This window comes from Gallus gallus, chromosome 9 (genome assembly GCF_016699485.2).
Source record: "Gallus gallus isolate bGalGal1 chromosome 9, bGalGal1.mat.broiler.GRCg7b, whole genome shotgun sequence".
In the NCBI taxonomy this organism is placed as follows: Eukaryota; Metazoa; Chordata; class Aves; order Galliformes; family Phasianidae; genus Gallus; species Gallus gallus.
The window spans coordinates 12,947,601-12,963,839 of record NC_052540.1 but is presented as its reverse complement, the minus strand read 5'-3'; the positions used below and the strand labels follow the sequence as shown (position 1 = coordinate 12,963,839).

At 43.6% G+C, this 16,239-nt stretch overlaps 1 protein-coding gene across 3 annotated transcripts in view; it reads right to left on the bottom strand.

The window, feature by feature from the left end:
- The window catches only part of MB21D2 (Mab-21 domain containing 2), an 81,841-nt gene that overhangs the window by 49,675 nt on the left and 15,927 nt on the right, over positions 1-16,239 (bottom strand). For 2 of the 3 annotated variants that reach the window (XM_046898515.1, XM_040705799.2), the window contains 3 exons: positions 13,842-13,985; positions 7,881-7,996; positions 101-497 (listed from right to left, as the gene is read on the bottom strand). The gene's annotated coding sequence lies outside the window, so the exon portion shown is untranslated. Of the gene's footprint in view, positions 1-100; positions 498-7,880; positions 7,997-9,141; positions 9,281-13,841; positions 13,986-16,239 lie in introns of those variants that run through there. The other variant, XM_040705798.2, reaches the window with a different exon arrangement.

Below are 16,239 nucleotides of genomic sequence, written 5' to 3'. Positions count from 1 at the left end.
TGCCTAATTACTGTTCAACCTGAAGTGTTTCTCTCCCTTTAGCCTGCTCTTCTGTGCGCTGTCCCATCATTGAGCACACATAGCATGATCCATTATTTACCTTAGCGCATCCACTGGAAGGACTCTTCCAGCTCAGGAAGCATACAAATACATTGCTAGCCTTCCACAGGGCACTTCAGATGCTGTGGCACTCATGCAAACTGCTTCGATAAATACTGTCCTCTGAAGCTTCTTGGCAGAAAACAAAGCTTTCAGCTCAGTCCTGATCGAAGGTGAAATACCTGTAGCAAATTTAGGAGCGAGGCATTCAGAGGAAAAAACAGGAAGGTGGAACTAAGCCTGGTGAGAAGCATGCACAGGCTGGTTTCCCTGATGCATGGTGAATGCAGATGTAAATGTGCAGAGCAGTGCCCAGGGAGGTGGCCTGGTTCCACTGGACCACTCGTCTTGATCGGAAATGAGAGCGGGCTCAGCACCTCTTGCAAATAGGATCTGATCTGAAACAAGAATGAAAATCAAGGGTAGATTTGGACCCTGTAACAGAAACCATGGCCTTTCCAAAGGACAACAGGCAATGCCTGTGGCTTTGTCTTGTCACTGCTCACAGCTTCTGAGGCACTGATGCGCTCATTATCTAGGAAATGATGTCCCCAAGGTAAAGGTAGGAGCGCCTGTGTGCAGGCACATGCCCTCTGCTGGGTACTGAGTCCCTATTGTGCTCAGAGCTGCATGCAGCCCACTGTGACACACTTCGCCTTCATTCACTATCTGAGCCTTCGGTGATCAGCTGTGCTGTCACATGAGCCTCTGACCAGCACCCTACCCAGCAAAGCCCACATAAAACCAATTCACTGCTAGCATTAACACAACGGGGTCCAAAAGGCAAAGCGGCCATCAGCAGTGCTCTGTGGTGACGGCCTGCCCTGCAGGGTGAGCTCTGCCAACCTCAATGCCCTCCACGCTACCCGGCTGCAGCCTCTGGCTGAGTGCTCAGGACCTCTCACTTCCTGCCCTCAGGTTTTGGAAGCCCCGTTGCCGCGTCTCTGCAGCTTTTTTGGCTGGGGTGACAATGCCGTGCAGGCAGACAGCTCCCTCTGGTGATAACACCTCTCCCCATCATCAGCATGCACACAAGTCACGTTAACTCCCGAACCCCAAACCACACTAAGACCTTCCATTTCTCCCTGCCCGTCCTTGAACATCTCCAAGTCCCATGTGCTGCTGCAAACATTTATAGCTGTGTGGGTACCCTTGTTCCAGTTCTGTGTAGTGCAATCCTCTAGCTGCTATGACACACACCACTGGCACCACTTGGCATAGAAGCTGGACATTTTGATAGCAGCTACATTTTTCACTGCCAGCTCTCCTGTCTCATCTCTTCGAAGCTGACATTCTCCACAGGCTCCGAGGACTGGGCATCTTCCTCCTACTATCATATATGAGTTGCTGCATTGTATTTCCATACTGGAACTTCCAATAGTTTCTTCATGAGCATTTTGTCTCAGATGTTGCCTTTCAGTGGGCAACATCCAAATGATCAGAGAGACTCTCCACCCACATCAAGGTCAGACATACTTCCATTCTCTTTTTTTCCCCCTCTTCATTTAAAACGATTCAATCCCATTTGCCAGCATCTTTGTGGCTAGCTTTGCCTGAATTTACAGAAAACATCAAGTGCTTCAGAAATAATGGATGCTGGAAGCAATGAAGATCTCAGTTTCTTTGCCTTTTTTAATGGCTCCTCTGCTCGGAGTTATTGTCACCTTCACATTTCCAGGAGGTTTCCATTACCCAGGGGTGTCAGCTGTCCACATTTCTTGCTCATCTGGTGTTTGTTGCTGAGACCCAAAGCATGTGCTTCATTAAATGTTTGAGCTCAAACCAATACCATTCTCCAAGAGCAGCACTGAGCAAGCAGTTTTCATTTTCTTCAAATGTCTCTGATCAGTGCTGCATATCTCTGTCCCCACCTCACTGCTAACTGAAATTTTCCTTCATGAAAAACATCGTATTTACAATACAAGGAGCCTTCCTACTGTCTCCTATGGAAACCTTTGATGGACTTGGGTGCCTCAGTGGCAAGTGGGATCCACCGCACTGTCATATGCTTGTTAATACCCTTGTAACTGCATCAGCCTGCAATTCTATCTCAGCACATCAGTACAATTTAAGATCTCTGAATAAATACACAGTTAATACAAGTCTTACGTAAATCAAGCACTGGGGATTATTTGAGCAAATAAATGAGAATGAGATTGCAAATATGGTTGGCCAGGAGCTTTTCCACCAAATCTATTTTCTTTCTGAAATGGAACTTTCTGTGGAAACGTTTCAGCATCATCAGAGTTCTTCCTGTGAGCACCACTTGTGGCCTAGGAGGAGTCTGTGGCCCCTCTACCCCACCAGGAACGAAACTTCCCAATATGGATATTCACCTTCTTTGGTGTAGGGACTAAATACCCTGCCCACTACACAATTCTTTCCTGCACTGGAAGCTGTGCCTTCCCTCTCACATGTACCTTTCCTTTCTCCTATGCTCCTCTGCTTTCCTTCAAGTACCCTCCTCTTTTTCTCCCACAGAACAGATATCCTCTTTTCTGCCCAGTGCCACTTCCAGCACTTAGCAATAGAATGGGCCAAAGAGAAATGAATCAAAAAAGGAAATAACTTTTCTCATTTCTGTTGCATGACCTGAGACCTCAAAATGCTTCTCACACTTTAATAGGCTCTCTCAAAAAACTACTGGACTGCAAGTGAGCATTAATACCATCATCTTAAGACTGGGGACACAGGTCTGCAGTAGCTACGAAGAGCAACTGGCCTGGGGTACCAAGGGAGAAAGACCAGACAGCCATGAACCGACCCTTGTGCATCTCTGAATGCTGAAAACTGGTAGGGGGAATTAAATTGGAGCAAGATCCAGAAATAAAATGGAGCCTCAGAGAAATCATCTGAGGGTATTTCACTGCAGCTGGTAATTACGGCATGACGCAGACTGAGCTAGATTCATCCCTCACTTCAACAGTACCCAGATTTTCTGAGGCTAAAAGTAGGCTCGGTAACATCTTTCCTTTCTGTACTTAGCACTGAAGCAGCTGCAGCTCAAAGCTTCATGTGGCAAGGGGCTTCACCGGGAACAAAATTACTGACTGAAGTGCTCCATTTTTTTCCAATCTGGTGGCTGCAATTTGTGCCTCATATTTCTGCAGTATCTCCTAAGCTATTCAAGGGCCATTTGTGCCTTGTGTTGCACAGAACAGGCTGTGCAGGTAAAAAGGGTGACACAGAGCAGGGAGTGAGCCATGTGCAGGGAAGGACTCGCTCAGATGCAGACTGTAGATCCTGCTGTGCCATCCCAATCGATCTTCTTTGCTGGCTCTGCACCCAGCTCTGCTCTTCCAAACCATAGCTGAGCGCAGTCTGGGATCTCCCCCCCTTCCCAGCACTATCCTCCATGCCCCTTTTCTCCTCCTTGCACACTTTTTCTGAGTGGCCTGAATCCACAGACCTGTGACAGTCCCAAGAGGAGGGAGCTGGAGAAGCATCACGCCTGGTTTCGCAGTTGTCAGGAGCTAACTTTCAATCCACTGTCCTGGTGATGCTTCGTGCACTTCAGCTGCTTTGCTCACCTTCAGGTCTTTGCCTCTTCCATTGATCCCTAGGCTGGCTCTGGAGTAGGGCCCCTGGGGCTCCCAGACAGAAGACAGGACTTTACCCAAGGTGCTCACCCTGTGCTTCTCTATGTCAGGACTTCCCCTCATTTGGGTGGCAGAAACTTTGCTTCTGCTTCACACACTCTAAAAATGTCTTCAAAATGGCAAGTACAGCCAGCAGCCTAAAGGATACACTAGAGTGGGATCAGCAAAAAACAAGTTGAGTGCATACATAGGGCAAAGAGAAACTTTCAAATAAATGTGGGTTCATGATCTCTCCCCTAGTTCTGCAATTTAAGCTGCATGCCTTAAGTAGAAAGATTTAGAGGAGCTGTAGTGAACATAAACTCATGCAGCCCCACCAGAACACTCCCAAACACTGAAGGCCTGGAGCTGGCAGGGAAATGGGATCCTGCTCTGTACCCAAGAATTCACCCTCACCTTTACCCATTTATAAAGTTAGTGCCACTTTGGCCTATGGATCCCATGCATTTTACCTCCTGGAGCTGTCTCCACATGGTGACGTGTGGTACCAGCTATGAAAGTTTGCTAGCCAAAGTAGCATGGGCTGTGCTCAGCTCTGCCCCTCTCCAAACACATGGTGTGTTCCAGATGTTCCCCAGGGACTATGAGAAGCTCCAGCTGCCTCTGTTCTCCCTCCTGTCACCAGAGACTATTTCTCAGTGTCTGTAAATAAACATCCAGGTGGCTTACAGACACGACTTCCCTATGCAGAGGATGATGATAGATGAAAAGCACCCAGAACATACTACAGTCTTGAGACAGTTTTAAAAAGGGGTGTGTTACCTCCTTGGCAGACTGAAACTTTTCTTCCAGATTAAAAATAAATTTCTCCCCCCTGGGAAGAGTTGTGATCTACATCCTGTCAGCAGAACACAGCATCGAGCCATCCACATGGCACTGGAGCTGTGCTCATTAAAATCTTTTGAAACAATGGCATTGCATCTGTCATAGCCAGCCTCAAAGTATCCATACCCAGGATGCTTACAGAATTTTCTAAAAGAATAGCAGATGCTTAGTGTGAACCTCAAGCTAGAAATGCATAGTTGCAGCTCATATATCCACCAAGGCCTTTGAAGCAGAGTTCTGGGAAGCAGAGTCCTGAATCTAAAATAATTTCCAACACTGAATGTTTACAGGTCCCACTCAGAACGTTTACTGTTCTCAGTATCTTTAAAAACAAACAAGCAAACAAACAAAACATATACTGGTCATCTGTCTATCTCATTGTCATTTGACATAACCAATTTGTACAATGTCACCTTTGAAGTTGATCTTACAAACTTCATAGACACTAAGTCAGTTGGCTCAGAGACTCTGCAAGTAATACTTCTGCTGCCTATTTCATTTGCTAGCATTGATATTCTGTTATCAGTTTATCTATAAATTTGGATAATCTCAAGAAGCAAAATTGGGATTCGGGTCTGAGCAGTGTTGGAAGTTGTGCTGCACTGGAGCAGTACAAGGATATGGCCAGAACATGAAACATCTGATCCATATGCATTCCCCCTAAATTGAGAGGATACAAATTTGGTGTTTGGTTTTGGTTACATATATAATAAACGATTTCTGGTGGGGACAAACAGCAAGAGATGCTCCCTTACACATCTACATGCATTATGTATGACTTGACTGCACTCATTGCGGTTGCTCATTTGTAGATAATTACACGTATTACAGTAGTATCAAAAGCCACAAATAAGAATCAGGGCCCCGTTGTACTGGAAACCAGATACAAACACAACAAAGAACTGATCATTAGCACTCCTGTTTCATTTCAGTGTACACTTGGAGATCTCACTCAGCAACTCTCTCCCTACCCAGGAGCTTAGAAAAATTACAGTGCTTGCAGTGTCGGATAGATTCAGAGTGAGAAGAACCAATTACCCCATTTCTCCCACATCACCCTGTTGCTCACAAGGTGGCTGCCAGCAGCAACTTAAACCCCATGTTTTGCCTGCAGCTCTTGAGCAGATTTCATCATGGCACTCTTCATGCAGACACTACCACATAGCAACTGTCCTTGTGATCTAGATATATCTGCTGCTTCTCTGGAGCCTCGTGAAGCAGCAATCCCAGACCACTGGGTAGTGGCTCCAATCCCCAGCTGCTTCCCTGTGTCCCAGGAGCATAGTTCTTACAGTTGTCATAAAGCAGAGGGAGAAAAGGAGGTTTGCAGGAAATGCTACATTTCCCTGTAATAGCATCCACACGGAGAAAACAAGTATTGAAAGCCAGTAGTCCCTTTCCTATGATTTCCTCCACAATGTTCTTCCTGTTATAATATCCTAATCTGTAACTGATTGCCAAACCACTGATTCCTCTACCAGTTTCCCTTTCTTCAGCATGAAGAGGTAAGAGATTTCTGAGTGTCTTTCTATTAAAATACATAAACAAAAAAGAAGAAATCCAGGAGACTTGAGCTCTGCAGTGTAAAATTAATGCCCTACTGCACTAAAAGACATTGCACATCTCATGACAAAAGGGATATCCTCTGGCCACTGCAGACATGTTTTTAAGAGCTTGTTTTTTTTTGCATATTGCTGAGATGCTCTGGCTGATAGACAGGTTCGTATCTGAAGAGGGAAGCCCTGAGATGAGGAGAGACAAAAGGCAACAAAAATCTACAATGAAAAAAATCTCCTGTGATGTTTGTGACAGACCGTGAATGTGTCAGATAAAATGTTTAAGTGATCTCTGGTAAGGGGCAGGAATTTGTGTTCTGAACACAGGAATTGTCTGTCTGCCAAGATAGACAATTGGAAATGAAAAGCAACCAAAAAAAAAAAAAAAAATGGGAGGAGGAAAGCAAAGTTATGGAAAATCAAGGGTATGGTGCTTTTCACAACAGAAAGATATCAGTGAGACAGGACCTGGACAGGACTGGAACATGCATGAATGGGGTTTGCCAGTTTTAGTTCAACTTATAAACCAGATAACTGAAATAATTTCTTTTCTAATTTGAGTACTGGACATGCTATTTTCTGCTTGCTGGAGTGATCTTCATTTATTGCTAAATGTTATGTGGTAGCAGCAGGCATACAAATACCTGAAAAATATGTGGATCCCTTAGAAATGAAAAACGTCCTTTGGTCTGAGATTATCAAACATTTTTTGTCACATGGACTTTCAGTGGGTAATATTGGAATACCTGCCAGTAAAAAAACCTCTGTAACATTTTCCTAATTAAATTATCCTCAGAAAAAAAAAAAAAAAAGACAGAAATATATATATATATCTATCCTTTGGTAGAATCTGTCTGTGGCCCTTGTTCTGAAAGCTTTGCGTGTTGTCTCCTGAGAAGAAAATCACATTAAGTCACTGCATTTCCCCTTCCTTCCATCCCCGGCTATTTCACAGACGCAGGCAAATCCTGATACTGCTGCTGTCTTCCTTCTTTCCTATCTCACAGCAAGTTCTTGCTGTAAACTTGTAAGAGGTGAACGAGGATGGATGTCTGGACATTTGCTATGACTCCTGTTGTTCTCAGCTCTGAAAACACTTGCATCTGACAGCCTTAGCTGCACTGCTAAAACTCAGGGGAACTGTAGCACAGCGCTGGTGTCAGGCACTGTTCAGCATGTCCCCATCAGGTGGTAGAATAACAAATCTGTTGAAAAGCTTACAACTGCAATCAGCAAGGACTTTTCCTTCGGGGATCATACTCATAGCAACAGAGCAAAAGCAGTTAGCATAAGCAGGAAAGGGAACAGAAATGCTCACCAGAAATGGAAAAGTCCCAAAGCAGATATTGCATAGCCACTACAATACGTCTCTTGACCAGTGAGTTTGGAAGAGGAGCTCAGCATCACTCCTAAATACACCAAATCCATGACAGCACTCCATCATGCTGTGAATGCAAGAATCCCCCAGGATAAAAAAAAAAAAAAAAAAGAAACAAAAAAACAGCTTAAGCAAAACAGATGCCACTGGAGATAGCTTTGCTCCAGGGCTCAGTTCTGGGCACAGCATTCCTGTCATTGTCACTTCCTTGCTGAAGAGATGACACGCAAACCATCTCCACATCAGAAGCTCCATCCCCTGCAGTACAAATGTCATTAAGGAGACTGTAACTTCAGGGGGTGACCTAGAGGCCTGAGTGCCACGAGCACCCTCAACAATGGGTGCTCAGAGTCAGGAGGAAATTCAAGGCCTTCCATCACAAACTGGAGAGCCATTAAGTAGCACCATAAAGACCCAGCTTACCTCACATGGTACTGTTGGTATCTGAATGGTGGGAGTGAGGGTGCAGAGCAGAGTTCAACGGTCCCAATTCTGTGGTGACTATTAGGGGAGAAAGAAGCAGTCTGCTCAGGAGGGATCTGTAAGGGAATTTAAAGGAACAGGTTGCTCAGCCAAAGGAAATAAATAAGGATTTGATCAGTAACTTCTGTATGACACACACAGTCACTACTTCTTGCATGTAAGCTTCCAGGATACGATCAAACACTGTTATCAACAGACAGCATTAGTCCATAAAGCTGTAATCCAAAGTAAAGCTCATTGCACCTCCCTGGAGCTGGAGAGTTTAGGTAGGAGCAAGGGTCTGCCGGTAGGAACTGCAAGCAGGATCAAAACCTCAGCTTTTTTCTTCCTTTTTTGCTATGTGTGATGCATTTTCATGGCACTGTAAGGATGGTCTCTCATGATTTCACAGTCTTTTTTTCCTATAAACAAGGGCATCGGTCTCTGTTGTCTATTCTTGCTTTTCTTATCCTAATGAGTGTGCATTATAAGCAGAGGTGTACAACATAAATAGAACCTTGTAAGTACTTGTAAATAAAGACTCTTGGAAACCCTTTATAGGGAAGCCCTATAGACATTAATAGATAGTGAACACTTTTCTATAGGCATTGTTTTTCCACTAGTCTATACAATTCAATAGTGAATTACATTCCCGCAATCAAATCCCAAAGGATGATTCAGAAAACCATTAGAAAGGATCTAATTCTCTGTAATTTTCTGCAGTAATTGAGATAAAAGCCTTTCAGGGTGTCCTCTATTACAGTTCATGGGATTTTTCCATGGCAAAATAAATGATCAGTTTAAATTCTCCTTGGTTACTTAAGCAAAGTAAAGCCAGTGAATGCTGGATGCTTATTCAGATAGAATTTCCTTTCATTCCCATGGGAAATTTACTTAATTTTGGGAGACAACAAGGGATAAGGATTAGGTGGGCTGTTCATGACTTTTACTGTGGGACATTAAACTCCACCTTCTGCTAGAGCCAAACAACCACAGCAGTTTTGCCACTTCTCTTCTCTGGGCTGGCAGGGATTTGTGCTTTGCAAGGTGCTGCACACAGCAGCACTCCATTAACACACGGAGGCTCAGTAATGCAGTGAACACAGAGCTCTTAGGACCATGGCATGTCTGGACACTTGCAAAGTGCTAATTGAAAAAACACGATATTTTTTCCAATTGTGCTTGGAAATCCTTCTGAGGACCAGCTTTGCTCCATGCCCACCTGTATCTTGTTCAGGAAGCAACAGTGGTTCTACTAATAAGTTGTACTGAGCTCCTGAGAAACCCAAATGTTTCTTTGTCCCTTTTTGCTGTTTGCAGCCCCATGAGAGACACTAATGGCCTCTGCAGGGAACTCACTTCAGAGTCTTAGGAAGAGGTCACACATATGAGAGAAGGCAGCGTCATAAAAGCCATGGTGACACATGAAAGAACATATAGAGACAAAAATCACTCCTGTGCCATGGTTTGTGGGAGCTCCCCTCGTGAGGTCACAACCTGCATTCTGGACCACATAAAGTCAAGGGTCAAGTCTCTGTGAAATCCTGACCTTGCTGACAACAATAAGAGCTATTTCATTGACTTCTCTGGGTTTCTGATATGAGGGATTTATTCACAGACCTTTGGTTCTACGATTCTATGTGAAGCCCACTCCAGGTAGTGCCCTCTGCCCATCCTAACGGTTTTCCTGCCAGCCTGCTCCATTCCACCAATCTTTGAGGTTAACAGCTGCTCACTGTGAGAACAACAGCTTCTTCTGGATGGCATTTCTCAGTCCCAGGCTTCTTCAGAGCCAGGAGTTTTAATGTCACTGGCCTGTTCACATGCAGTTTACAGCTTGTTTTTCCTTGGAAAAGTCAAGGACAAAGCTGGGTACTGAATACATCCTTTTAGGCCTAGTTGTCTTCTCTGATTTTTGGATCTATGTCTTTCCCTGTCTAATTATCAGCCTCCCAGACACAGTGTGAATGGAAGCTATCTCTATTCACCGGAGCTGTAGATGGTAGGCTCCAGCTGATGATAGGAGAAGGTCATTAGAAGCTCGAAGGGCTGCAAGAAGCCATCCTTTGCCTTAAAGAACAGCAGAAGCCTGCAGAAATGGCTTATCAATGATCACCATCTCTGGTTCCCAGGAGAGTTTTGGAGGTATTAGATGCACTCATCAGTCACAAGACTTCCTGCTGGAATTACCACATCGATTAGCCATGTGAAAAATAGCTTTCTGCTCTCTCCACTTCAAGCAGATTCTTCCTCTCAGTGCATAGTGCCCTCCTCAACTTTATTCCAGAGTGATTTATTTTATCTGGTGGCACACTGCAAATTTTCCTGGCCTAGCATTGATCCCAATGACTTATTTTCCTCCAAAGTGTGAATTTGATTACATCAGTGTCCCAGCCAGCCTAAATCTCAGCCACTTAGCAACAAACTTAAAGTAGGTCACAATGAGTTCAGAAACAAATAGCTTACAAAGCTAAATCTTCAACACGTCAATGGCAGTACTGTATAAGTAAACTGTAAATCCTCACAACACCACTACAAGATGCCATTGTAATACTCCAGAGACCAAGGAAGAACAGAGCACTCTCTGAGCTGTTTCTGCTGTTATTAATTTTAAAGACTTTTGCTCTGTGCTTTATGGAATTACCATAACTCATGAGCAGTGCTCCTTCATTTGTCATTGGGGTGGGGGAAAGGACATGATGGAAGGTTTTTCATCTTGCTCTGGACTAAATTCTTCTGTGACCTTAGGCAAGCCATTACACTGTGTGTGCCTCCATTTTCCTTCAGCCAAGCACAGACATTATTTGCTATGCAGAGGAATTGAGTGTTGCTGACCTTAATTCCGTATACAATCTGCCTACCTCGGAGCTTTCATTGAAGTTCTTTGGGAACTTCGCTGTGGCTGCTGACTGCAGAGGATACTGTGATGCTCTGAATTCCCCCAACCTCCCCACATCCCTCTGATAAATTGGAGGATTCAGAGCATCATAAAGGCTACTGTGGTCAACAAGCACCACTGACAATTTCTTCTCTATGTTCATTTTGTTCAGGAGTTCACCAATGGGTATGAGAACCTCATTTCACAATGAATATTTTCCCAGAGACAGAAGTCAGACTGCACCACCGTGTTTTTCCCAGAGGGCTTGTTTCAGCTAGCTATACAAACATTCATTCAGCTGTAGCCCAACCTTCATAAATCATTTCCTGTTATCTTCACAGGCAGGTATTTTGTTCCTATGTGACAGTGAGACCTCACATTTTCAAAACACCTCTGTCCATAGCTGAGGCTTGCCTAGCTGTAGGTGTACCAGAGCTCCCACAGTACTCTGAGGTTTTGCTGCACACGATCCTTCAGCAGCTGTTTTACATGAATGAATTTCATCAAAAAAAAAAAAAAAAAAAAACTTTTGAGATTTTGAGTGAAAAGCACTGTGTAAGTGCCTACAGTTATTTTCAATTAACAATATCTAATTCCAAGCACACCATGAATCACATTTTCCCTCTCTCTTTAGAGCCAACATATTAATCCTTTGAAACAAAAATAGCTGCATTTTAATGAGAGTTTAAAAGGGTGAAAGTTCTGCTCTAGCACATAGACTCTAATAGATTATTTTTGTGATGTATATCTTCCATCCACTCACTTTAATTTTCCGAATAGTATCTGGAGAGCAGCCTGTTTTATCCCTTGTCTATCCAAATTCACTCCACTTAGCTTTCAGTGGGAGTATCATAGTTACTTTGAAGCTGATACGTGTTATTTCTTATAGGCAGTATGTTACAGTAACACCAAAAAAAGATTATAGTTCTGTCTTCTGCAGGTTGGTTTGCACAGCGAAGTTTGCAGGTCTGCAGTGGGTTGGCCCAGGTCTGTCCTCCTCCAGGGGCAGCTCAGCAGACAATGCTGAGAGGTGGGGACTCCCCAGATGTGCTCCTACCCCTCTGACAAGTGTCTGGAGTTCCCATTAATGTCAATAACTCCTGCAAAAGCAGTCGAGAAAATCAGGAGGAGCAGAAGGAGCTTGTCACTCTCCTGATGCTATCTGGAAGGGAAGGGACAGCCTTGTCCACCACCAACTTTTCATGGTGACATGAGAGAATGTGTCGGTGACCTCTGGTCCCACAGCATAATGCCCACGTGTAGGAACATGCCATTGGGTATGTATAGTTTCACAATGGAGGTAAGATGATCGTGTGTAGTCAAACATGCTTATGGGCAAGGGCATGGCAGGGAAACAATCTCAGAACTGTCTTTGTTGTAGTATAAAGATGCTTTAATACAGCTATTTTGTATTTTCAGTATCCTGGCTGGGGTAACAAAAACTCTGCTAAGACATCAGCTTCATTATCAGAAAATACACTGGAAAAAGCTTTAGATACCTCAGCAACTCAGTTGTAAATTTTGCTCTTTTCATGGCTTGTATTAGACTTGTGTATGGCACATAGGCCCTATGTAAACAGGAAATAAAAAGATACATAGCGAAGAACTGAAGGAAATGAGGCAAGTGAGTTAAACCAGGCAGTGGCTGTGAGCTCAGTTTGACAGCAACTCAGTGCAGATTTTTTTTTTCACTGATGTATAGACAAATACAATCTCACTTCAAGCAGTGTCTTAAACTGGGCAGAGCAGGCTTTTTCATTCTGAGGGAACTGGGAGAATAGAGGACACCTGTACAATGCTGCTCCAAAGTTTAAAGAAAGGACCTGCCCTTCTGCAGAAAATCAAACTGGGCAAACCAGCCATCTCTCAAGTTCCTTTGATGACTTTATGCAGGGTATGTAAATAACATGCTTCTGGAAGAAATGAAGACTTCGAGTACACACAAGAAAGACTATCAGCTGCTCATGGAAGGGTAAAATAGACATAGGACTTAGCTGCTAAATGTTATGAATAAAACTACAATAAATCATGCCTTCAGCCAGGGCAACTCAGGGATATTACAAACAAAATTTATTGGGTCATTAACATCTGCTGCATTCTGTGCCACAGGAAAGCAGAGATGGGTAGAACCATTGTGCAAGATTGTTAGAGAGATGGATAGATGTCCATCTGACCAACATTTTGGCTATAATGCACAGTGGCACTGTCTGGTTGTTATCTATGCTCTCCACAGGTAATAGCTCCTGACTCCTAAAGCTATCCTGCTCTTACTTTCTCAGTTCTGCTCAGTTATTTTTAATGAACTGTGATTTCTTTGTTTTGTTTTAAGTATTTTTACTCAATTTCCAGCAGGAAAGCTGTAATAGAAACTGTGCCTTGCATTCTGATAGGGAGCTGACACTGATGACTGCATATTATAGCCAAAAGATTGATCAGCCAATCAGTTGTCTGTCCATCTCCATAACACCAGCATGATTTATTATAACATTTGGATTGCTCTCAGCAGTTCTCCCCATATAGCTCCATACAATGAAGATGTCAGGGGTAAGTTAAAACTCATTTTCTCACTGGCAGGTTTCTCTAACTACATTTTCTTGCCTTCTCTAATAAGTTTATGCTGTGTTGGGATGTTCCACCAGAACCTGGCACCCTCCAGCAGTACTGTGTGTTCCTGCCACAGGAATGGAAGTTGTTTTTCAGATTACTTGAGGGTCCCATAGCTCAAAGTGGAATACAGTCAGCAACTACACATTCTCCAGTGAAGCCAGAGTGTGAAAAAAAAAAGCCCTCTGAATTTAAAATACAATTTTGTGTGTGAAAATCACTGTAAATGCAGGAATCCATACCTGCTCAGTTAAAGAAATTAAATGTGGGATGGAGAAGTAGTCATGTGGCAGGCAATGACAGCCTGCAAACGTCTTTGAATTTCATTCATACCTAGAAGCCATCAGATGCTCTGTAGCTATGTGTGAAGTAAGAACATGAGGTAAGCAGACACATGCAAGGGCCTTGTGCAATTTCTCTGCTCTGCCACATCCACTTACCTCAGCAGCAATCTTTCTGGGGGCAACTGATGTCATTTGTGTCCAAATCAACTCAGGACAGGAGAGAAGCAGTAGACAGGAAAGGACGATGCTGCCAGTGTTAGCACACACATTTGCAAGAATGGCTGGATTCTCATGGCTTACCTAGGCAGAATCAAATGAAAATTAATTTGCTAATGGCAATTTATCCTGCAGACATAACACACCTTGCAAGACCTGATCCTGATTTCACTTTGAGATATCAGAAGATTTCAGAAGCAATTTTCCTTGAGTTCAAAAGAATTTTCTGGATTTAACAGGGAGGATCAGTCCTTGCTTTCAGTGCACCATTGGAAATATACATGAGAATTCTCCTCTTCATAGCGTCAGAGCAAAAGCCACTCTCACACCTCTAGCTGGAGAGGCTTTGGGACAAAATGCATGTTAGCATGTTACCTCAACTGACTGATCTCCCTGCTGCAGAAATGAGGAGCAAACTAAGATTTATCAACTTCAGCCCATCACAGACATCAGAGCACCTGTCCCCTTGCACTCTGCTCTGCACGAGATGAAACAAGTAGATCAGTGCTTGTTAAGCATGACAGCAGACTGAAACACTGAAACAGAGTCTTACAACTCCTCCGTCTTGTCCAGTCTCTGCTGACCCAGATTTGTAACTCCACCTATTCAGGTGCTCCTGCTCTCCCTTAACCACCAGCTGCTTCCCTCAGAACAGAGATGGTTGGCTCTCACTAAGTGGATAGGAAGATTTATTACAGTAAAAGGGTGATAGAGAAAGTGGATGGAGTACAAGACTTCAGAGCATCACTTCCTGGCTGTATTTCAGAATACCAAGTATTTAGCAGCAAGGCACACTCAGCCCAGTCCTACTGCTTTTTTTTCCATTCAGTTGCTGCTACAAAGTCCTCCAGTTGTACTAGAGCCTGAGAATTTGCTCAGTGGGCTAACTGTGTATATATATTTTCATTCTTTAGTCATTTTACATTTCTAAAATCCAGGTATGTCCCCTATTGCATTTCTTAGCATAGGCCTCACAAATAGTTGCACTAATATAGTCAGGTAGGTAAGTGCCCTAGAGCAGGGTATAGAGCAAGAGAATTCCCTAAATTCTTTCATTTGCCACATCTTCAGAACAGGAAACCCTTCCCCATAAACAGATCAGATCTGATCAGTTTTATGCCAGGACACAGCAGCCAAATGTGTGAGTTTAAACACCACTGTATGTGATGCTGAAAAAAAAACAAACAAAAAAAGTCAAAAGGACAATCTCTGCTTCAGAGATCATTCACAGAAGCATAAGGCAAGAGTCTGAACAGAAACAGCAAAGAAATAAGGCGATACCGGCCAGCATGAGAGATGGAGTGTCCTGAACCCACACTCAGCCAGCATCGCTTTCCTGTCAGTGCTGCAGGAAAGAAGACTTTCAAAGAACTGAAATTCACAATTTTAGTTTATTTGTTCACTATTCACGTGGAAGGCCTGTAGAAATCTTACATTTTTATCATCTGTCCTGGGCTGATTGACAAATGAATACTTGTAAGGATACTTCCACATATCTAAACTCATTGTTGCGAGACTCAGGACATAAAGGACAGGGTAGGTATTATCCTGCAGTCTCACCATAATTGAGTCTGAACACCCTTGACTATTCTGGATAACTGCAGATATTTTTCTCACCTCTTCTCAAAATCAAGAACTGAAGCTTTCTTGAAGTCATGCTTTAGCCACAGCCATTAGAAATACACATATCCACATAGAGTGAAAGACCTAGGAAGCTTCCAGAGTCTCAAAAGGTCAGTCTTTGCCTTGCCATACTTCTAACTGTCATGAGATTCTTCACTTTTATTGTGGAGCAGCAGTAAGTGTTGGGAGTATGAGCACCATTAACTATATTTATTCACAGGCCTATCACCCATAAATATAACATAGCTTTTCCTTGTACTACAGACAACAAACTTCACAGCAAAACTCACAAGCACATTTTGGAGTTGATCTTACATGCACTGAAGATTTTAAGGTAAATCTGACCTCACTCACGACACATCACATGCTGGCAAAGCACTGCGGGCAGTACAGAGATGAGGGTGTTTGGAGCTACTGGGATCTGAGAATTGGGTTCTAAACAACAGCCTTGAGCAACATAGCAGCCCTTTCCTACAGCTTTGCTGCTAAGCAGCAGGACTCTTCCCATGCTCTGGGTTCCTGCCCTGCTGCTGATATAGTGGATGACCTCTGGGTGCTGGGCTAAGCAGATGGCACCTGGGGAGGTGAGTACTGGGGGCTGGTTGGAGAAGAGCCCTGCTTCATTCTTTCCAGAGAACCCACACCAATCATGCTGCAATACTGGCTGTAGAGATCTAATTTGGGGATTTTCTCTAGTCTGACCTAATGAGACATA